Source organism: Cricetulus griseus, chromosome 2, assembly GCF_003668045.3.
Source record: "Cricetulus griseus strain 17A/GY chromosome 2, alternate assembly CriGri-PICRH-1.0, whole genome shotgun sequence".
In the NCBI taxonomy this organism is placed as follows: Eukaryota; Metazoa; Chordata; class Mammalia; order Rodentia; family Cricetidae; genus Cricetulus; species Cricetulus griseus.
The window spans coordinates 141206958-141232815 of NC_048595.1; positions in this window are offsets into that span (position 1 = coordinate 141206958).

Consider the following 25858-nt stretch of genomic DNA (forward strand, 5'->3'; position numbering starts at 1 on the left):
GTACAGTCACTTTGGAAATCAATATGGTGGTTTCTTAGAAAATTGGTAATCATTATACCACAAGACCCAGCAATACCACTCTTGGGCATATACAAAGAAAGGATGCTCAGTCGTACCACAAGGACATTTGCTCAACACTATGCTCAGATGCCCCACAACTGAAGAATGGATAAAGAAAATGTACACTTACACAATGGAGTATTTCTCAACTGTTAAAAACAAAGGCATTATAAAATTTGCAGGCAAATGAAAGTAACTAGAAAAATATCATCCTGAGTGAGGTAACCCAGACAAAGAAAGACAAACAGAGTACGTACTCACTTATAAGTGGATATTTTCTATAACTGATAACCATGCTACAAATCCACAGACCCAGAGAGGCTATCTCACAAGGAGGGACCAAGTGGAAGACATATGGATCTCTCTGGGAAGAGGAAATAGAAAATATCTCCTGGGTGGACTGGGTGTAGTTGGGCATGGGAACTTGAGGGTGGCTAGAGAAAGAGAGTGCTGAAAAAGGTGACTGGAAACTGGGGCATTTAGGGGTCAGGTAGAAACTGGATACAAGGGAAACACTCATGAATCTACAAGAATGATGCCAGATAAAACTCCTAGCAATAGTGGATCAATAGCCTGAACTGGCCATACCCTGTGATCAGATTGGTGACTACTCCACTTGTCATCAGAGAGCCTTCATCCAGTAACCAATGGAAACAGATATAGAGACACATAAGCAAACATTAGACTGTGCACAGGAAAGCGTGCTGAAGAGAGGGAGGAAGGATTACAGAAATTAGAAGAATCCAGTGCCACACAAGAAAACCCACAAAACTACTAACCTGGTTATAGGAGCTCACAGCTTCTGGATCAACAGCTAGGATGCCTGCATCAGACCTATTCAAGCCCTCTCTATATATGTGACAGTTGTTAAACTTGACCTATTTGTGGAACTCCAAACAATGGAACAGGGGCTGTCCCTAATGTTTTGGCTGCCTCTTCTGGGAATCTATTATTCATACTCTATTGCCGTGCCCAGCCTAAACACAAGAGGACGTGCTTAGTCTTTCTGTATGCTGTGAATATATGTTTCTCTTATTGGCTGATGAATAAAGCTGTGAACATAGTTATGAACATAGTTAGGAAGTATAGGCATGCTACCAAACTAAGAGAATTCTGGGAAGAGGAATGCAGAGAATGAGTCGACAGAGGGACGCCATGTAGCTATTGAATGAGTAAAATGCCAGAGCATTACTGGTAAGCCACAGCCTAGTGCCAATACATAATTTAATAGAAATGGGTTAATAATTAAGAAAGAGATAACCAATAGAAGACTGAGCCATCAGCCAAACAGTTTATAATACATATAAGCCTCTGTGTGTTTATTTAGGACTTAACAACTGCAGGACCGGGCAGGACAGAAACTTCCATCTACATGTGGCATATATAAGTCTCTGGGTCTTTGATTTGTCTTGTTATATGCTCTTTTGGTCTTAATATATTGACACTTTTTTGACATCATGTGGGAAGTTGATAAGGTTTTACTGGGATATAAGTATGCACTACAGAAATGGTTTTCATAAAATGTACCATCCAATGAAATTTCTATATTTTATGGAAGAAGATGACTGTACATCATCTGAATTCTTAGATTTGAGTATAATATATATAGTAATGGTTCAGAGTAGATTAAAAAAGAAGATGAGAGATCTTACAATATCCTATATTTAAAATCTCACTGCTCTTATACTAACCCAGATCAAATACTGACATGTGGAACTAAAACTAGACGGTGATGTCAAGCTCATGCCTCAATGGATGTTTCTTGAAAAAAAAATCAACTATCTTATACATAACTCAAGCATAATTAGTAATTTGGTAACCACCATAACATCTACAGTAGGAGTAAAAGTAAAATGCAGGGACATAGCACACTGAAACAAAATATATTTTTGCCACAGACTTGACACATGATGCCAATACAGGATCCAACATAAAATGTTTAAAATGTTTTCAAAATAAAAGTGAAATGATAAAATGAAGAAATTAAAACCTATTAAACAGAATTAGTTTATTTAATAAAACGACATAAAGTTTGATTGTCATGGATTTTGCAAAATGCATGCATCATCATTATTTAAAATCTAAGGGACAAGATCTCCTGAGCAAATTGGGAACATGGGGGGAGGAGAGAGGGAACTAGGAGAATGAGAAGGAAGAAGAGGAGCGGTGAGGAAGACATGATGGGACAGGGAGGTTGAGTTGGGGGAAGAACATAAGAGAGCAAGATAAGAGATAATATAATGAAGGGAGACATTTTAAGTTCAAAAAGAAATCAGGCACTAGGGAAATGTCTGGAGAGCTACAAAGATGACACCAAGTAACAATCTAAGCAACAGAGGAGAGGCCACCTTAAATGCCTCTTGAAAATGAGATTGATGACTAATTCATATGCGATCATATAGCCTTCATCCAGCAGGTGGTGGAAGTAGAAGCAGACACCCACAGCTAAACCTTGAACTGAACTGAAATCCAGATGCAGAGAAGGAGGACTGATGAGCAAAGGCGTCCATACCAGGCTGGTGAAACCCACAGAAGCAGCAGACCTGAACAAGGGAAAACTCTTGGTCCCCAGACTGATAGCTGGGAAACAGGCATGGGACTGATCCAGACTCCCTGAGTGTGGGTGTCAGTGAGGAAACCTGGGAAATCTATGGGGCCTCTTGTAGTGGATCACTACTTTCGCTACCATAGGAATGGACTTTAGGAGCCCATCCCACATGAAGGGATACTCCCTGAGCGGACACAAGGGGTTTGGCCTAGGCCCTATCCCAAAGAATATGACAGACTTTGAAGATCCCCTATGGACGGCCTCACCCTTCCTGGGGAGCAGAAAGGGTATGGGTAGGGCGTTATTTGGGGGGGAGGCAGGGAAGGAGGGGAGGGAGAGAGACCTGGGATTGACATGTAAAATAATTTTCTTTCTAATAAAATAATTATCAATTGAAATAATATATTTTTCAACAAAGACAGTGGATTATTGTTGAGAAATATTATTTTAACTATGTAAAGATGTGTTACATTTGTTTTGCTGTGGAATATTACTTTAACCATGTAAACTTGTATTATATTTTTTATGTTGCATTTGTTAATTATGTGAAAATATGTTACATTTATTTCATCTTGCCTTCCTAAGGTACCTGATTCATCTAATACAAAGCTAAATGACCAATAAGTGGGCAGGAAAGGGATAGGCATGGATTTCAGGCAGATAGAATAAACAGGAGGAGAAATCTAGGATCTGGAAAGGAACAGGAGAAAAATAAGAGAAAACAAGGAGAGAGAAGATACCAGGGGCCAGCCACTCAGCCACCCAGCCATCTGTGCGTAAGAAGGAAGGAAATTCAAACAGGATAAGAAAGGTAAAAACAAAACAAAAACCAAAGGCAAAATGCAAAAGAAGAGAAGCAGGATAACTTAAGTTAAAAAGGCTGACTAGAAATAAACTGAACTAAACCCGGGCATTTGTAACTAAGAATAAGTTTCCATGTCTTTATTTGGGAGGTAGATGGAGCACCCTCTCCCAGAAAAAAAAAAAAAAAAAGATAAAGCCTATTACAGCCTAATACAGTGATTACAATATTAAGTGTTACTATTTATTGAAATATAATAAATCTGATAATAAATAATTTGAAATAGGTTATAAAGGAAGCTCACCATATAGCCTTGAAGACATGAGGCCAGCAATATAAGATGTTTCAAGATAGATCATATACTAAGGACTCTGAAGAGGTCTCCAGATATTGAGTTTAGGGTCTCAGTTTACCTGCTAGTGCTAAGGCATGTATTGAGAAATATATCCCATTACAGACAAATAGCCTACCAGTAACTTAAATAATTGAGATGGTACCTAAAGGCTATAGTTTTAACTATTACTTCTCTTTTTAGCAATTTAATTATTGAATTATAAAAATCTGGGGCTAGGGATGTGTTTTTTAGTAAAGCTTAGCCCTCCAGGATCTCAGTCCAGGATCGAGGTCACCCCAATCACCAGGTGGATTCAAAAGCTTGAAGCAAACTGCATGAGGCTTTATTAAAGTTGTTTAATGAGCTAACCCTATGTTAGCTCTGGTCTTTCATCCATCCATTATGGCGGATGGCTAGAAAAGACAGCTCGAACTGGCTGCATAGAGAACTTGTAGGGCAGCGTAAGGGGAGTGTCTAGGGGTACGCACAGGTTTAGGATTGGTGTGCCTCCAGGCTTGGAGGGCTTGCCCTGTGTTGATTGGCCAACTGGTTGTTATAGGCCCTCCCAAGGTGATTGCTATGCTCTGCACATCATTGCTGTGCACTTGTCAGAAAAGCACACCCAGAGCTGTAAAGCATAGCGCCACCAGCTAACTTCTGATTGGTTCCTTGCCATGAATCAGGCTTCTAATCTCTTAGTGACTAAGGCAAGGTCAGACAAGCACATGTTCAGCTGTTATGGCTGCTGAAAGGGGCAGGCATCTGACCTTAGTGACTAAGACAAGGTCAGACAAGCATGTGTTTGGCTGTTATGGCTGCCGAAATTGGGAGCTGCTCTCTTCAATGACATACATATGCAAAATGTTATGTTTTAGAGAAAATGTACTTAGCTGAAATCCATCTATTTTTAGATGTTTGTTGTAACCATTTTTTAATCAAATGCTTTTACCCTTTCCTACCATGTAAAATTTTATTCATTCTATGGTATTTATTCATACATGCAGGCATCATACCATTAATACATCATATTTTCACCCTTGATTTCCCTCTACTTGCCTCTTCTTCCAGCATCTTTCTCACTAATTAAATATCACCCTAAATTTCTTGATGTATCCTGTCTTTAGTCCAGTGTATTCTTTCTTATTATTAACTGCATTCTCTGATACTAATGTTAGAATAATCTCAACAATTATAAGTAACAATAAAAGACAGCAATATTAACATCCAAATAATTCTACAAATGTCTAGAGAAACTGGAACAAACAGATTCTGAAATCATGCTGGAAACCCAGATGCACAGTTTAAGATTAACCCATACCTTAGAAACATTAAAACATATCAATTTCTATATAAAAATATCAGTGTACAAAATATTAGTAGTAGCTGCAATCTTCAGTAATACTCTTCCACTGAATCTAGTGATCTGTTTCTAATGAATTGTATATGGATAGGACAATGGATGCTAGCTTCTATGATGATGTATTATTCTGTATAGGTTGGAGATGTTAAGATGTAACAAAATCTCAAAAAAGTAATTTAAATTTGTTTATTTAATTTCAAGATTCTCCACCTTGGACCCATGATTCCATTGTTATTAGATGCACTATGAAGAGTCATATACCAAGGACAATTCTGGGGTCTCTAGAAGTTGAGAAATAGAAGCAGTCATCAGAAGACTCCCAACAAAAAAAGCCCAGGGCAAGATAGCTTCAGTAAAGAATTCAACCAGAAATTCAAGGAACAGCTAGTACCAATTCTCCTCAAATTATTCCACACAATAGAAGCAGAAGGGTCATTGCCAAACTCTTTTTATGAGGCTTCAATAACCTTGATACCCAAGTCACACAAAGACACAACTAAGAAAGAGAACTACAGGCCAATATCCCTCATGAATATTGATGCAAAAATTCTCAATAAAATACTGGAAAATCTAATCCAAGAACACATCAGAGAACTCATCTACCATGATCAAGTAGGCTTCATCCCAGGGATGCAAGGATGGTTCAGCATACAAAAATCCATCAATGGATGAATGGAATCGAGTTGAAAACCCTGGTATTATTCCAAACACCTATGAACATCTGATTTTTGACAAATAATCCAAATTTATATGATGTTACAAAGAGAACATCTTCAACAAATGGTGCTGGCATAACTGGATGCCGACATGTAGAAGACTACAGATCTACCCAAGCCTAACACCATGCACAAAACTTAAGTCAAAATGGATCAAAGACCTCAACATGAACACAGCCATACTAATCCTATTAGATTACAAAGTGGGAAATACCCTTGAATTAATTGGTACAGGAGACTGGTTCCTGAACATTACATCAGTAGCACAGACACTGAGTTCACCAATTGACAAATGGGACCTCCTGAAACTGAGATGCTTCTGTTAGGCAAAGGATACAGTCAGCAAGACAAAATGGTAGCCTACAGAATGGGAAAAATATTCACCAACCCCACATCTGACAGAAGGCTGATCTCCAAAATATACAAAGAATTCAAGAAGCTAGTCTCTAAAACACCAAACAATCCAATTAAAAAGTGGGGTACAGGACTAAATAGACAATTCTCAATAGAGGGGTCTAAAATGGCTGACAGACACAAAAGAAAGTGTTCAACATCCTTAGCCATCAGGGAAATGCAAATCAAAACAACTCTGAGATACCATCTTACTCCTGTCAGAATGGCCAAAACCAAAAATATCAATGACAGTTTATGCTGGAGAGGATGTAGAGAAAGGGGAAAACTTTGCCACTGCTGGTGGATGTGCCAACTTGTACAGCCACTTTGGTAATCAGTATGGCATCTCCTCAAGAAAATGGGAATCAGTCTACCACAAGATCCAGCAATTCCACTCTTAGGCTATGCCCAAAAGAAGCACATTCCTACAACAAGAACATCTGTTCAACTATATTCATAGCAGCATTATTTGTAATAGCCAGAAACTGGAAGCAGCCTAGATGCTCCTCAACCGAAGAATGGATAGAGAAAATGTGGTTACATCTACACAATGGAGTATTACTCAGTGGATAAAAAATCAATGGAATCTTGAAATTTGTAGGAAAATAGATGGAACCAGAAGAAACCATTCTTAGGGAGGAAACCCAATCACAAAATGATAAACATGATATGCACTCACTCATATGTGGATTTTAGACCAAGAATAAAGGATCACCAACCTACAATCCACACTGCCAGAGAAGCTTATAAACAAGGAGAACCCTAAGAGAGACATACATGGGCCCCTAGAGAAGGGGAAACTGTCAAGATCCCCTGAGCAAATTGAGAGCAGGAGAAGAATGGGGAGGGAGCAAGTTGAATGAGAAGGGAAGAAGAGGAGGGATGCAGAGGACCTGAGGGATCGGAAACTTTGAGTCAGGTGAAGAATAGAAGATAACAAGAATGGAGATACCATAATAGAGGGAGACATTTTTCAGGCACTAGGCAAATGTCTGGAGATCTACAAAGATGACACCAACTAACAATCTAAGCGACAGAGGATAAAGTAACTTAAATGCCCTTCCCTGATAATGAGATTGATGACTGACTTATATGCTACCAGATAGCCCTCATGTAGCATCTGGTGGAAGTAGAAGCAGACACCCACAACTAATCCCTGAACTGAACTGGAACCCAGATGCAGAGAAGGACGAGTGAAGAAGAGCAAAGGGGTCCAGACCACTCTGGTGAAACCCACAGAAACTACTGACCTGACCATCAAGGAACTCTTGCTCCCCAGACTGATAGCTGGGATACTATCATGGGACAGATCCAGACCCCAGGAAAATGCATTTCATTGAGGAAATCTCAGAAATCTATGGGACCTCCTGTAGTAGTTCAGTACTTATCCCTAGCATAGGTGTGGACTTTGGGAGACCATTCCACATAGAGAAATACACTCTGAGCCAAGACACACCCGGATGGGCCTAGGCCCTATCCCAAAGGTAATGATAGACTTTGATGACACTTTATGGAAGGCCTCACCATCCAAGGGGAGCAGAGATGATATGTGATAGGTAGGGTTTTAGTTGCAGGGGATGGTAGGGGAGGACTGGAGGGAGAAGGGAACTGGAATTGTCATGTAAAACAATCTTGTTTCTAATTCAAATAAGAAATCTGAAAAAAAGAAAATAGATCGTGATGGAAACAAACTTGATCCCTAAAGTTTACTCTTAATTGGATTGAACTTCCATTTGACACTGTTTTCAGAAGAAACAATCAACAAGAATGCATTCTACCTTTCGCAAGAACTTTGAGTCAACTTTCAACTATACTCTTAGTAGAATTCATCAAAACTTATCGTAGGATGAACTTACAATATTTAAACTAAATTTCTATCTGTTCTAACTGTGTGATAGTATTATACTTACACACACATAGAACACGTTATTTTTTTTGCATTGATTCTACAGTGTGAATTCATTTCAAGTTCTTTTAATGGAATGTATATTTTTATAGTCCAATAAAATTATTTTTGGTCACACTGTCATAGTATATTGAAATCCATGAGAGAAATATATAAATAATATGCAATACTAAATAATTAATTGACCATTGTATACCTGTTAATATTCCTTTATAAAATATATAATGAAATATTGGATAATTTTATAATTACATTCTACCAACATCTAAAATTTACATAAATCATAAAGACAACACATAGAAAATGAAAAATTTTGCTTCTAGTATTAGCTTTTTTCAAATTTTAACATTTAATATTATTCTAAATATATTATTCTATATTCCTACAAAAAATGACTTATTTACAATTCTATCCCTGCTGCTACAGCAAGTGTATATTGCAATCTCTTTAAGATTAGGCAATAGTAATTTGGAAGAATAGGTATGAAACTAACTAAAAATCAGCATGAGTGAATCAGGGTGGGAAATGACTTTGGAAAATGTAAGCATTGGCTAAAGTGTCAATCAATTACTTGTCCAATGACATATATCTGCTTCGCAATTCTAATAGCCTCCAAAGCAAATGGAGACAATTTATTTGAAGTAAGTTTGACATCAGTATATCGTATATTCCTCTGCAGCAACCTGGATACATGTACTTCATTACTTTTAATGGATTCACATATTTGATTTATTTCCATACTTACCTGTTTGTTTTTTGTTGCTCCATGATGATAATAATGATTTGGCTGGAACAGCATCTATTTTGTGCCTGGGTGATAGTCTCAGTGCCTGGAGATGTGAAAACACTATTCTTTTCCAGCTGGTATAAATGCATTTAATGCTAATAACTGTGTGATCATGTACCACAATGAACTTAGTCAGAAGTGCAGTGTTATTTAAGGTAACAATAAAAGACAATGGGGAGGCCCCTGCACTCCTGGGAGCCTCCGGAGGTGGACTGGCATTTTGCCCTGGTGTGTGTGGGGGACTTTGAGAGCCCATCCCACTTGAAGGGCTGCGCTCTGTCTCTGGACACATGGGGAGGGGCCTAGGCACAGGAAGATTTGGTGGACTTGGTGGAGCCCTGGTTGGGGGCCCTACCCTGCCTGGGGAGTGGTGGGTGGATGGGGTGGGGGGTAGGTTGGAGGTGGGGGAGAAGGAATGGGGTGAGGGGAGGGAGAGGGGAATTACATGTGAAACAAGCCTGTTCCCTAACTTGAATTAATAATAATAATAATAATAATAATAATAATAATAATAATAATAATAAAATCATTTAGGCTTCAAAAAATTGAACAACTAACATGTCAGTGAATATACTTAAAGAAGAACAAATCTACATATTTTGACAACTTGATAATGTATAATTATAACCTTGCAGATACACTTTGACCGGAAATAATGCTTTCAGATAATTTCTTCATGTATAGACATGGATATTTGTCATAATTTTCAATGGAATGGAGCAAATAAAAGTCAAATTTCAAGTATAAAAAAACAATTTTAGTTATTAGCTCCTCTACATTTCATAAGTTAATGACTAGATTTAATACAGAAAAAATTAAATAATATACAAAATTTAATTCATTAAACAAGAATCATCCTAGTTTTTAATTGAATTGTTTTCTTCTGTATTTTGCTCCAAAAAAAACCCCCAAAAACCTGATTCTTAAAGGCTAACAGAAATATCAGGAAGCAAATTCTTGCTCCCATCTTCCTTTTTAGCTCTTAATAGAAACATGAAATTGATTGTTTACTTTCCAAGAACTTACAGATCTTTCAAACATTTTAAAGGAGGTATTATTCTCTACTAGGCCAATATTGCAATGTGAAAAAGCTGCAGTGAAAGATTCAGAAAGTAGAACAACTCTGACACACAGCATAAAACTGTTGTTTTACTCCGTGTTAGCAGCTCATGTAAATGAGATCACAGCCTCAACAAGCTTTGGGGATGAAGGGGCTGTCTAAGAGTCAACAAAAGTGTACTTCCTGCAGTAGGAAAGGTTTCAGTTTTGCCATTTTCTAAACACAGAAAAATGTATCCCTCCAATTCAGAATATTGAATGTCTTATGGAAAGCGAAAGGTCATTTGTAACTGTCCAAAGGATTGATGGAGTTGAGCTACCTTCTTGACCTTCACCCCACACTCATAAAGAATAGTTTCAGATGACAGAGCATCAGGCAAGTTTTCAAAAAAATGTCTTTTTTTTTCTTTTATATGGTACAGCAAGATTGTTACCTGATATTTTCTTTCATAATTTTGTGTCGAGATTTAATTACCTCGTGTCTTCCCTCATTAAAAGTTAACTGCCATCTGATGCTGCTGAGCTAACTATGTGAATTAGTCCGTTTCAGGAAGTTCTTTCTGCTTCGTGCCATTGTTCCCGTATCAGTTTCTTCTGTAATTGCTTTGGAGTCTCATGAACTATTCCAAGGTCATCCCTTACAAACACCAGCCACTACATTACCAACATACACACATCCCAATTAGTTACATTCTGTAAAGGATACATATTCTCATTCATTGATAATTCAGGGAATTCTCTCCCTGTGACCTTCAAGGTACTAATAAAATCGCAGTGCAGCTATCAAAAATCAGATAGAAGTGGAATATAACATTAAAATAATAGCTATCAGATTGTCATATGAGGCGATGTCTCTCTCTCTGTGTGTGTGTGTGTGTGTGTGTGTGTGTGTGTGTGTGTGTGTGTTTATCACATTTCTCACCTGTGAAATATTTCATACCTAGAGTGGTTTTATGATTTCTGATCATGAAGGATAGAGAATATAGTGTTATTATGGGGTGATTCCTATGTAGGGAATGTTCCCTGCACACATTGTTTGAAAAAGGCATATTCTGTTTCATGTTGATGGATTTGAATTAGAACCACTCCTTCAGCATGGAGTGGCACTGAGGCTCTCTTTACATTAAAGCTCAAACATATCATGGCCAATTACCTATTGTCTCCAAGGTTAGTCAACTCAAAACTATTCTTTGGAAAGTTTGTAGAAAAAATAAGACTTAAAAACAGAGAATTTCATACCTTAGAAAATTAATACCCAATCTACATTAAAGAACATGTTTTATAATATTTTGGAAGAAAATATTTGTAATAATAGCAATATAATTTCTGGTTTTCACCTGTTTGAGTGAGCATGTAGGTTAATAGGGTAATTTTAGAAGCAAAATAGATAATGTTGGAAATACAAAGAGCCCTATGCTTAAATTGAATTGTGTTATGAAACTAAAGTATGTAAAAAATAATTTTATATTACTAAGGTTAAATTCTAAATTTGAAAATCACATGATAATACCTGTAGGTGAAGAATTACAAAGTTACTGGTGGTATGTGTATTATTTATATTCAGTATTTGAAACATAAAATCATGGCAGAATTATGTGAGACTGAGGGAAAGCAATTTAGTGAAAATTAACTATCCCTTCCATTATTTCAAAAAGGTGGAAATTGATTAAACCCCCAAATTATTCACTTTTAAAGATCCCCATTAAAGTTAATTTAAGAGACTATTATGATGTTAGACATTAGAAATGAATCTTCCAATAGAATGGAGAAATATTTGTAGAATGAGCTCATATGTGTATATTTTTCCTTTGTGCAATGATGTATTATTTTGAAAAGTGTGAACTTTTACATAAGTATGCAATATAGTCCAGTTTCACTCAACAGAAAATAATGTCCTTACCATTATGAATGGAAATTTTCTAGGTAGTGAAAAATGAAACAACTATCTCAGGGAACAATGTGAACATGAAATAAACTAGTCATAATTCTTCATCCCTGTATAGTTATCATAGGATGATCTCCAGAAAAAAGAAGTGTTACTCTTAATCTCACCCATCCATTTCCACCATGGTTTATAGTCATACTTTTTAACTTGCATCAGTGAACTATTTAAAAATATTGTTGAACTATTTTGTATCTTCATAAAATAAGGCCATTAATTTAACATCAACATTTGTGTGATGTGATATCACAAACAATTAGTTAAGTATTACCTGAGGCTTTACCTGTGATGCTATTTCTAAAATTATAAGCATTTGAACTGGCAAAATGAATAAAGCAATTCAGCATCCCGGCTTTTAGATTTCAGAACCAAACTGGAATATGCACCATTATCCATTTGCTTCTCAGGCCACTATTCCATTCAATGTTTGTTTCTGTTTGCCTGTCTTAGTTTATTTATCTATCACCTATCTATCTATCTATCTATCTATCTATCTATCTATCTATCTATCTATCTATCATCTACCCATCCCTTTCCTTTCCACTCCCTCTGTCTTTTCTCCCCCACTTTCCCTACCCACTTCCACATCTATGTCTATTATCATTAAATTCTATAAGTCAGCTTCTGTAAAGAGCCCAAAGCAATAAACAATACTCTCCAAACCATTTTAAAATCATAATTAGTGCTTTAGTACTCTCATTTACAAAGTACAGTAACATAACACCATAAAAATAATAGTAAGGTATTCTCAATCCAAATATATGAAGCACTAGACTACACAAAGAATTTCCTTTTTTCTATCTTCTAATTCTTGTTCTCCACATGTTTCACTTCACTGTCCTTCCTCATTGAGTGGTATAAAATATCTAGTACAGAAATCTGAAATGTGAGATATTCCAATCTCTGAAGTCTTAGAAGGACCAACATGTCACCACCAAATGTGGAAAATCCCACATGAGGCTTCATGTGATGGGTTGTAATATAAAACAATAGTGCTTTAGAAACACTGAATAAAATTATCTCCAATCCCAACACACACACACACACACACACACACACACACACACACACACACACACACACACACACACACACACATATTGTTAGATTTGGATCCCATTTATGCATTTGACACTATGTATATAAATATTGCATATTCCAAAAGCAGAACCTAAAGCAGGTTTTGTCCTTAGGTTTTCAAAGTAAAAATATTAAACCCATACTGAAATATAACTCTTTTTTCTGTCTCTCTTAAGGATAATTTCTTTTCTTTTTCTTTGAATTCCATTGAGAACTACAAAGGTTCCTTTCTATCCAGTAAGTGAATCATAAAAGCACTCTCTAATAGTCCACATTCACCCAAGAATTATCTTGAGTGCCTAAGTGTAGGTTGTTTTGTTTTGTTTTTCTTTAAATCATATGTTCAGAGGCTAAGCCTTTGAATCCTCTTTGGTTCATTTCTTGTCTATTTTCTACAGTTTACAAATGTACCTTGAAACAAACATTATGGGCAGAATCATGTTCACCCAAAATTCATGTACTAGGGCTAGAGAACAGGTTCTGTGAATGCTTTCCCAGGTTGTAGTGGCCTGAGTTCAGATGTTAGGACCACAAATAAATTAGCATGTATCTGAATCCCAGAATTCTTTTGTGAGGTTGGAGGCAGAGAACAAAGAATACCTGGAATTTCTCAGGACAGGTAGCCTGGGATACAATGGGTCAAGCAAGAGAGAATAATCAAATATGAAGGAAGCTGAGGACCAACAATTTAGGTAATACTCAGACATCTACATATTGTAGTGTATGAACACTCACACTCACATACAAATATGCACAAACGCATACATACACATATACCTCATATACCTGCATACACTTTGTATGCACACAAAATTTATTAGTATATTTAAATTCTGCACCCAATCATTCAGATTGTAATCTTATTTAGGGATAGGATCTTATTGAGATAATCCAGACAAAGTAAGATTATTATGGTAGGAATTTACCTCCTTTGGTATAATTTTTGTTCTCTCAAAGAGGTGAAATTTGGACACAGCAACATCAACAGAGGAAGATCATCTGAAGAAACTCAGGGCAGAGCTATTCATCTATGCAGTTAGGAAGGTACTACAACATCCCTTCTTTTTTTTTCCAACTTTTTTTTTTGAATTAGAAACAGGATTGTTTTACATGACAATCCCATTTCCCTTCTCCCACCAGTTCTCCCCTATCGCCCCCCCCAACTAAAACCTTACCTGTCACATATCTTTTCTGCTACCCCTGGATGGTGAGGCCTTCCATAGGGTGTCATCAAAGTCTATTTTAGCCTTTGGGATTTGGCTTAGCCTCGCCCCCCTCCCCGTGTGTCTTGGCTCAGGGAGTATTCCTCTATATGGAATGGGCTCCCAAAATCCACACCGATGCTAGGGATAAATACTGGGCTTCTATAGGAGGTCCCATAGATTTCTGAGGTTTTCTCACTGAGTCCAGATATTTGCTCATCCATGGATGGTCATTGCTGCTTGTTTCACAAAAGTCAGGAATATGAAATAACATAATTCTCATTAATGATGATTGGATAATAAAACTGTGCTACATTTGCACAGTGGAATATTATTCAGTTTTAAAAAACAATTATCTTATGTAAATTGGGAGAACTTGAAACTGTCATCCCTAATAAGGTAATCCTAAACTTGTAACACAATCACTGAATGGAGTTTTATTTGTTTGTTTTGTTTGTCTGGGAATCAGAGGAAGAGAAGAGACGATAGTCGTATGAACTAAATTCTGACCTCCTCCCCTGCTTCAAATTTTTGGTGTTCAACTTGAGTATTCCTTCTAGCTTATTACACCTGTTTCCTTCAGAAAGCCTCCAGCCCCACTTCTGTGGAGGAAGTGTCAGTTTTCTTCAGGGATGTGGCCTTGGTATCTTGTTGTTGCTCTATTCCCATGCTTATGTGGCCAACACTAATTGAATGCTTTGCTTTGTTGAAGGAAAAAATGGAATACAAACAGTTTGGAGGGAGAAGTGAAGGCTGGGACCTCAGTACAGTTAGAGTTGAGGAGAGATGGTGAAGCTGTAGTTGTAGCTAGCTTTTTTCAAAGTTATAGCTTCTTGTACAACAGAAATAAGAGTTGGCACATATTTGATATTTTAAAATGTTTGCTGAATGAATCAATTCTTTTCTGTTTGTTTCCTCTCAAACTTAGTGTCAAAAACTCTGTACTAAGAAACCATCAGCATTTGACACTTAATTATTCTTACAAATATTGTGAGATCATTCATTCTCATGAAATATTTGTTGACTTCTTACAGTACAGACTCTATATCTAGCTTCAAAGATATTTCTTTGAGTAACAAGAAAAATCTTGTCACTTGAACTTCTGAAGTGAAAGCATGATTATGTAAATAAACACATAAATAAGAAAATAACACTGGTTTTAAGTATCAGCTAATGGTTTCAGGCATAGCTTAGTGATATGACACAGAGTAGCTGAGTAGGACTAAGGTCAAAGGCAATTTAAATAACTTTACTGATTAATGAAGAATGACTGTACTCTTTAGGGTAGAGGAAGGATTCTCTAATGGGTTAAAATGTAAGTGTACAGCTAAAATATTAACTATGTACCCCACACACACACTAAGAAAGAAGAATCACTCAGGTAAAAGATAAGGGCAAATTTGTAGATGGTGCAGTAGAAAGTAATAAGATCTGTATAATATAAAAAGCACTATTGAAACTGAAAGTACAGGATATAAAATTAGTTGGTAGAATACATAGATACCAGGCTGTGTACGACCCGTAGGTAGAGAACTCAAAATTCACTATTATTGTACTGGTAACCAATAGTGTGTTTTAACATTGCAATGCAGTTTGGCTTGTATACTCCTTTGTTAGACTACTCTAACTTGGTGTTGAAGGAATGGAAGGGACCAGTGGCTAAGGAGATGAGTGTATTTTTAAGACTATTTTATAATATCCTGATGAAAGATACCAGTAGTTTAACCCAGTTTGGAAAACTTGTGGAGAAAAAAAGACTAATTTGTTGGCAATTTAGATCCAATAGAATTTGGCTAAGGATTACATGCAAAAAAAATTTGGTAAGGTGAATTATTTCCAATCCCCACCCTATCTGTATATTTGTAAGGCAATTAAAATTTGTGACGACAAAAGTTTATTAGCTAAACCCCTAAAAGTTTGAGCATATTCTAGAAAAATAAAATAAATTGTAAACACAAAATGACTGTTCCTAATTTTAAAGCTTATATATTGAGTTTTGCTTATAGCTTGCATTCAATAAATATTCGTCAGTATAAGCATTCAAGTTAAGTAAGAAAATGTCCAATTGAAAACAATAATTACAATGTTGTATTGGGGACTAGACAGCTTATCTGTGAAGTATCATATGTGTCTGAGTTTGATACTACAGATTCCTCATATAATATACTCTGTATGAGGGCATGCAGTTTATTTATTTTTTATTTATTTATTTTTGGTTCTCCCATTTCTACACATCAAACATATGCAGAGGACCTTTTCAACTCCTGTGATTCAAAATTTGCTTTTTTGTATTTTTTCCATTTCTTTTTTAATTTTTTATTTTAATTAGAAGGAAGATTATTTTACATGTCAATACCAGGTCCCTCTCACTCCCATTGCCCCCCCAACTAACACCCTACATATCCCATACCCATTCTGCTCACCAGGGGGTGAGACCTTCTTAGGGGGTCTTCAGAGTCTGTTGTATTCTTTGGGATAGGGCCTAGGTCCACCACCTAGTGTCTAGGCTCAAGGAGTATCCCTCAATGTGGGATGGGCTCCCAAATGTATTCCTATACTAGGGATAAGTACTAATCCCTACAAGAGGTCCCATAGATTTCTGAGGTCTCCTCACTGACACCCAAATTCAGGGGATCTGGATCAGACCTGTTCAGGTTTCCCAGCTATCCAACTGGGAATCAAGAGCTCTCCCTTGTTCAGGTCAGCTGTTTCTGTGGGTTTCACCAGCGTGGTATGGACCCCTTTGCTCATCAGTCCTCCTTCTTTGCAACTGGATTTCAGTTCAGTTCAAGGTTTAGCTGTGGGTGTCTGCTTCTAATTCCACCTGCTGCTGGATGAAGGCTATAGGATGGCATACAAGTAGTTTAAAACCAGTATTTGGAGGCAGAGACAGGCATATCCCTGGTGCTCATGGATCAACTAGTTTTGTCTACCTAGTAGTGAACACCAGGCAGATATGAAACCCTACCTCAATAACCAAAGTGTACAATAATTAAGGAACAGCAATTGAGGTATTCCTAGGCACAAACACATATGAAAACAACACACACACACACACACACACACACACACACACACACACACACACACACACACACCACATCTGCATGCACAAATACATTCTTGACTAAGCATGGGCACAAATTAGATTTGTTGGATTTTGGTTTTATATTATCCATTTTTACTGCTATTCCATTTAAAGAATATTCTCCCGAGTTCTTTTCTCTTTCACACACAACTTATTATTTATTTATTATATTTGTTCTAACATTTCAAAAGAGTTGTAATTTGAATTTTGCACACACATTAAGTAGATCCTTGTTCATAAATTTCAAATGTCACAGTGTGTGATGTCAGGCCTCCTAACTGCCTTCATCCATTTCTTATTCCACTTGAGTGGAGTAACCTTAATGGTAGCTATTCCATTACAAACTTTTCACATCCACTCAGGCCAGTAGTATCATGCTTCTGTGCAGCCACTTATTTGGCTCTCAAGAAATGGTTCTTCAGATAGCCTTAATAATTAACTTCCGAATTAGTTGACCAGATCACAGGCAACTAGGTAAATGCAAATATCACTCAAACTGCCTGAGGCTGCTTCAATAATCTGGAATAGTTAGAAGTTAGAACACATAAGCTCTAAGATCTTTTCCAAAACAAGCAAGGCCACCTTCAAACAACTCCTATTTAGAAGGAGCTAATTATTCACACCATCTCTTCCCACAGTGTTGCCTCCATACATTCTGTACTTTATCTTCATCCTTAATCCATTGGTTTAATTATTTTTATATTTATGTGGTGTGTGTGTGTGTGTGTGTGTGTGTGTGTGTGTGTGTGTGTGTGTGTGTGTATGTGTGTGCCCACATGTGCCCACCTGCTGGTGTGCTTGTGTAAAGCTCAGTGAGATATCACATAGGAATTAATTCTCAATTACCTGGTTTGATTATTTTACCATTACAACTGTTTGAAATTCATTGATTCTAGTATTTGGTATTTCTTATAAAATCAAACTTTCCCACATTAAAATCACATAATAAAATATTTATAGAACCAGCAATATACTAGTGAAAAAGAATTATAATTATCTCCCTTGGTTTTTGTTTCCACTGCAGTTAATATAACTTCAATCCTTTAAAAACTGCAAGTACAAATCAAATTGAAAAATGGTTCTCAAAGCTATAACTCCATTTCAGACAACACAGCCCAGTGTCTGAGTAACCCCCACCATACCCTTATTTGCATTCTATTTGTCCTAATTTCCACACCTGATTATTTAGAAAAGGGAAAAGAGGAGCCCATAGGTATCAGGATGTATGTTGTCCACATGCAAAATTAACATTTTAAGGATGTTTTGGCAAGTGAATTAAGGGGATAAGATACATGAAAGCCATCTTACACAAATCAAGAAAGTTCACAAATACATAACTTTTTCATAATTGAATCATGAATTGAAATATTACAAAAATTTAACATAGAATTTAAATCACAAAATATGTGCATGTAAGTACACTTCACTCAAAGATATAAGAGCTTTAGGTTCAGTGTTAGACTAACATGAACCATAAGTGCTGTGTTTAAAAATCTAATAAAGACTGTACTCCTAAGGGGAAAATAAGGAGACCAAAACAAAGAAAAGGAAAAGGTTGCATGTTGGGAAGGAAAAAAGGAATATAGGATTTAACAGATTCAAATTATATAAAATGCTGTTAGTACTGTTCACTACAAGTGTTTCCCACAGTTTATGTATGTGCCAAACAAGTGTAAATTTATACGAGTTCTATTAACTCAAATTTTATCAATTACATTTAACAACTGTTATTTTATCTATTCACAATTACCATTGAGAGTCACAATAACTCTAATTATTTGACAGGTTTAATTAATGAATTATCAGTTGTTCCTCTTTTTATTTTTATATTATAATAACATTGCAATTACCTAATCTTGTCTTTTTTACGCTATGTAAATATGACATTTTAGCAAAACATATAACAAATAGATGTATGTGTGTTTTATGTAATATCGAAGTAGAAATTTATATTATAGCAAAAATGAGTATAGATTTGACTATTTCTTCATGGAAAAATGCACTCCATTTAAAAAGTATATTGGCTTACATTTTATGGACCATTGATGGAAAATACATTCGTTCTTTCCAATAAAATAATCCATTTAGACATAGAAAGGATAATGAAGTTACTAAATGTTTATGATGACAGGAAATAGGAGATTGATACTTTTTAAAAACTATAAAAAATGATTTGGCAAAAATGAGTGAACATGAGGAATGGCCAAGTGATTGTCCACTTTAATTGACAGGCTCCTCTCCAGATTGCTAGCATCTGGAATGAGGAAAGTAGACTGCTGTCCATATATTTTTGTAAATGCTGTGATTTAACTTATAAATTTATCTGTACTGTTTCTAAAATACCACAAATTCCCACATTGTTTATAAAGTACACTCCTTGAGATAAACAAAACACAATTAAGGTTCGGCACACACTGAATCAGTTTTCTTTTCTGGATCAGAATTCTTAGGCTTACATTCCACCAACAACCCAGACCGTGTTCACCATGTATAAGTTCCCACTGCCATAACCAAATGTTTTAATCTATAGAATATTCTATGTTTCACCACTGGAAATGAAATCACCACTAATAAGTTCCACAGATGACAGGAAAGCCACAGAGATCTCTATATGCTAGCTGTCAAGCGTACAATTTACAATTTAATAATGCATACTATATAAAGTTGATCATAGCACATCTCTTTTCAAATGAAGGTAGAACTGAAGTGATTAAATTTATTCTTAAGGCAAAACCTTGTGACTGAATTATTATTCTTAATATTTTAAATGACAAAGACAATATTGTATTTAAAGCAACCAATTGGTCTGTATGTTTGGTTTCGTTCTGTATTATCAGAAAAATTAGTAGTGCCATACTTTCAACAACCACATTGAGAACATATTTGCCTTTCTTGAGAAAAGTAAGAGAAATTTGGAGACAGTGAAATTATTTGGTGTAATGGTTATTACCAATTGTCAATTTGACAAGACCTACAATCACTTAGGAAGGGAAATGCAATGATGAGTTGTTCAGATTATGTTAACCAGAAGGTATGTCTGAAAGATATGTTCCTAATTGAGTTAATTGTGGAAGAGGAACCCACCCTGGATTTTCACAGTACCATTCCATGGACTGAGTACATAGATTTTCCAAGAGGAGAGGATGCTACCTGACACTGGGCATGTGTGCATTTATTCTCTATGGATCTTGATTGTGGATGTGATGAGGTGTTTTGAGTAACTGCCTTGACTTTCATACAAACATGGGCTACTACCTGGGATTGTGATATCAAATAAAGAGTTTCTCCCCTAAGTTGCATTTTATGAGGGTCTTTTAATACAGTAACAGAAACAAAACTCTGACAATAGTTGTCTGTATTTTTAAAATGCTGAATAGTATAGTATTTTAAGAACTACCTCAGCCTTAAGTGTGTATATGTTTTGGTCTTTAGGAATATATATATCCATTCGACCATTCTCTCAATATAGTATCAAAGAGACACTGTGTATAACAACCCAGGCTGTCCTAGAACTCTCCATGCTGACCTACAAATAACAGATTTGCTTGCCTCTACCTCTTTAGTTCTGTAATTAAAGGTGTGTGCCACCATTGCTCAGCAAGAGGGCATGTTTATTAGAACATATTTAAGAATTTGAACAAGAAATTCTCTTTTCCAGTGGTTGAGTGCTGAGAAGCAAACTGCCCATTCTCTTCAAGGAAGTCTAAATGAGTGAGTACAGACAAAAATTTCACATTCTACCTATATCATTGAAAAATAGGTGGATAGCAGGTACAGGTCCTTGAATTTTTGGATTCCTAAAGTTGTATGAAGGCTTAACACTATAGTGCCACACAGGAAGAGAACTCTTCAATATAGACAAAGGTTCTGTCCCAACTGGTCCCACAGCTATCTATCACCACAGAGACTTATATTTATTATAACATGTTTGACCAATGGCTTAGGCTACATATATATATATATATATATATATATATATATATATATATATATTTCTTTTATTTATTTCTTTTATTAGTTCAAATTAGGAACAAGCTTGCTTCAAATGTCAATTCCTTCTACCTCTCCCTCTCGCCAACCCTCCCCACAACCATTCACCTGCACCCCCTAACCCAGGGAGGGTAGGTTCCTTGACAGGGGCTCCCCAAAGTCCATCACATCATCCTGGGACCAGCCTAGGCCCTCCCCCATGTGTCCAGGCCAAGAGAGTATTCCATCACGTGGGATGGGATCTCAAAGTCCCTTCTTACACCAGGGAAAAAATACTGATCCACTACCAGGGTCTCCCTAGAGTGCGGAGGCCTTCTCATTGGCATCCATGTTCAGCGGTCTGGATCAGTTCCGTGATGGTATCCCATACAGTAGTCTGGGGTCCATGTGCTCCCCTTTGTTCAGACCATCAGTTTCTGTGGGTTTCACTATCCTGGTCCTGACACCTTTTGATCTTCATTCCTCCCTCTGTGCTCCCAGTTAGGCCAGGAGATCCGAGCCTTTCCCATTCTCCAGGGTCCATGCATTTTTCTCTTAGAATCCTTCTTGTTTCCTAGTTTCTTAGGTGAAGAGTATTGTAGGCTGATAATCCTGGAGTATTGGTATTAGCTCTAGTTTGAATTTCTGGTAGAATTCTGCAGTGAAGTCATCTGGGCCTGGGCTTTTTTTTTTTTTTGTTGGGAAGTCTTAATGAGTGCTTCTATTTCATTAGGGGTTATAGGTCGATTTAAACTGCTTATCTTTTCTTGGTATAAATTTGGTAAGTGATATCTATCCAGAAAATTGTCCATTTCTTTTAGATTTTCGAATTTTGTGGAGTACAGGTTTTCAAAGTATGACCTGATGATTCCTCTGGATTTCCTTAGTGTCTGTTTTTATATCCCCCTTTTCATTTCTGATATTGTTAATTAGTGTGCTTTCTCTCTCTCTTCTTTTTGGTTAGTTTGGCTAGAGGTTTGTCTATCCTGTTGATCTTCTCAAAGAACCAACCCTTTGTTTCTTTGATTCTTTGTAATGTTTTCTACTTTCTACTTTTCTAGTGTCTACTTTATTGTTTTCAGCCCTCAGTTTATTTCCTGGCATCTACTACTTTGTGGTGAGTTTCCTTCTTTTTGCTCTAAAGCTTTCAGTTGTTCTGTCCTTCTCTAGTGTGACTATTCTCCAGTTTCTTCATGTGGGCACTTAGTGCTTTGAACTTTCCTCTTAGCACTGCTTCCAGAGTATCCCATATGTATGGATATGTTGTGTCTACATTCTCATTAAATAGTATGAAGTCTTATTTTTTTTTATTTCTTCCTCAACCCAGGAATGGTGCAAATGGGTGTTATTCAATTTCAAAGAGTTTGTAGGTTCTCTGCAATTTGTATTGCTGTTGAATTCTAACAAAGGGTTATTTCAATTCTTTTGTATTTGTGGAGGTTTGTGTTGTTGCCAACTATGTGGTCAATTTTAGAGAAGGTTCTATGTGGCGCTGGAAAGGATGTATATTCTTTTGTGTTTGGATGGAATTTTCTATAGATATCTGTTAAACCCAGTTGGGTCATAGCTTCTGTTAGATCCTTTGTTTCTTTGTTAAGTTTCGTCTGGTGGTCTTGTCTAGTGGTGAAAGCAGGGCGTTGAAGTCTCCTACTGTGTGTGGGGTTTTATGTGTAGTTTGAGCTTCAGTAATACTTCTTTTACAAATATGGGTGCCTTTGTATTTGGGGTGTAGTTGTTCAGGATTGAAAGTTCATCTTGAGGGACTTTTCTTGTGAATGTCCAACACATTTAGAAACTATTCTACTACATAGAAAAATAATCACATAAAGTGTCAATTCTACAGTCAAGTATACCTGAAAAACAAACCTGGCACTATAAATTCTTAGTGTCATCCTAACCATGTTGTAGATTTTTAAAAAGTTCTCTCCCACTATATGACATTAGAATTACACTCATACAATATATTATGGTTTAGAGGATTAGATAATATTATATTATGTAAGTTAATCAGCAAATATCTCAAAATTTAGTTTATTTGTTGATTTGTCCATTCTTTTGCTGTGAGTGGAACATTACAGAGTGTTCTCAAAATTACTCAATAAAATTTATAGGTTGTAGGTGTGCTTGCACAGGCATTTTTTTTTATCTATGATCCAGTTTACATACCTTTCTTCAAAAATCATTTAATAGAATCACAATTATTGCTAATTTACATATAAGTATTCATTACATATTTGTATTCATATAAATGCATAGCAATATATCTATGCAATTGTATAAGTATAATAAAATTAGGATCAGCCAGGATCACAGTAAATTTTAATAGTCAATGAAAAATTATTTATATTACTTCTTGAAAATTTCAGCCAACATTACTATTATTGTCTAGTTAAGGTTGATAATATGATGAAAATGACAAAGTGAGAGATAAACCTACTATTAGCATTCCCATAAACACCCAAGCTAAACAACCATAGCATATATGTCATGTTTTTCTTTATTTACATATTTTATATTGTTTTATTTCCTTTTACATCAGTAAAAATAGTGCTACAATAGACTTTCATGTGGTGATATTTTGTTTTTGCTATACTAAATAAAGCTTGTGTAGAGATCAGAGTCTGGAGCTAGCCACACTAGCTAGCCATAGATGCCAGGCAGTGGTTGCTCTCACCTTTAATCCCAGTACTTGGGAGTCACATTCCTTTAATCCCAGCACCAGAGAGGTGGGGACAGGAGTGATATGGCTGGGCAGAGAGAGCTCAAAGCATTTAGTCTGAGGGTTTGTAAGGATGGGATCACACCTTTGGTCTGAAACTTCAGTAGAGGTAAGAACTAGTGACTGACTATTTTGCTTCTCTGATCTTTCAGCATTAACCCCTATGTCTGACTCTGGGTTTTTATTATTAAAACTAATTAGAATTTGCACAACACTTTCAAATATAATATTGTATATGTCTTTGAAAATATTCAAAATTAGATTAAGAAGCTACCAATTTTAATTACTTCTGTAATTGAAAATCATTTTCTTTGATTTGCTTATATAATTTTAAATAATTATTGTTACTTTTTAGTTTTACTTTACTTTAATTAATACATAAATATATTTAGAAGTTATCGAAACTCTAGAATACTGGTCAAAAGAACACATAATAGGTAGATATTTGTTTGGGTAAATATACCACAAGAAAAGCTGAAGACAGAGCAGCACAGTCTTGAAGGAAACACTATTAGAAAAAGAAAATCTCTAGAAGACAAGCAATTCCTTGGAAGCTTGAAAAGGTGACGGCTGTATGCTATTGAACTTGAGCAGATGAAATATCATAGACAAAGTGGTGTGAAAAGTGGATAGTTTCTCACAGCTTGTGATCCCTTTACCAGCAATGTTTGTGGTGAGGGTTCCCTTCCTTGTCTAAGAACCACATCACCCCTGTATCTCCACAATGCATAGACTCACATAGAACTTCCTGTCACTGTTCTTCTTGAGGCTATTAACATTATCAGATTATACCTTCACTTCAGTGAGCTTATTTAAAATTATCTCTATAGTATACCCCTACCTTCAATTAAATTCACTTTAAAGGGACTTCAACATGGTTTTCATGGATGTGTGGGGTATGTGTAGTCAACTGCAAGAGGCCAATGATTCCTTATACCAAATAATGTCTTAGTTTGCCAGTTTGCCTCTATCCAATCAAATTCTCAATGCTCATTGAATTTAGAATTTCCAGAACTATGATTAGGATATTTAAAGGACATGCAATACCATATTCAGTGGGCTCATAACTTTTAGCATCCAAGAATTGATTTCACTAACCCGGATATACTTGGTAATATCTGCAGATCTCCAAATCCAGAATAATGTTGACTCAGACTGAGAAAGCCTGATAAATATAAAATAATACCTTCGAGGCATTTATTAATATCAAATGGCAAGATTAATGCATCATATAATACAATAAGTCCAGTAGTGTTTAAACATTACCTGATATTAAAAAGATCCACTGAACTAGACTCAAAGAGAAAACTGATGATAGAAGAACAACTAATAAGATTCTGGGGAGCAAACTGAAGTCACAGGAAGCAAGAAATGTTATAAGAACTTGTTGAAATATAACTTGGAGCAATACATCATTCCTTGAGGGCACCCGGTAACACTGGCCCTGAGGGATTTAAGCTGCTACAAGAATAAGAGATATATTAGATTTTTAGAGCTCTTGTGTACAAGCACATGGTGGAAGTGGAAGAGATTCTATTTTCACAAACAGCAGAAGTTGAAGGATGGACAGGCTGGATTCTCTATTTGGCTAAAATTAAGGAAAAATATTTGGAAAATGTACAGGACAATTATGTTTATTTTATTCTTTAAATCCAGGAAGTAGAAAAGGTACTCTGATTAAATTCTTAATTTGATGCTTGTTAATTATTGCAATCTACTTTTACAAACTTTATGTCAATTTTTTAAAAGTAGTTTGGCTAGGAGAAACTAAATAATTTTCTCAAGTGTACATAGTTAGTTGCAGAGAACAAAATTTTATTAGACCTAAGCCTAGAGCCATAAAACTAGTCTCTCCTTTTTACAGCTCAAAAACACTTATACTGAGGAAAGCTG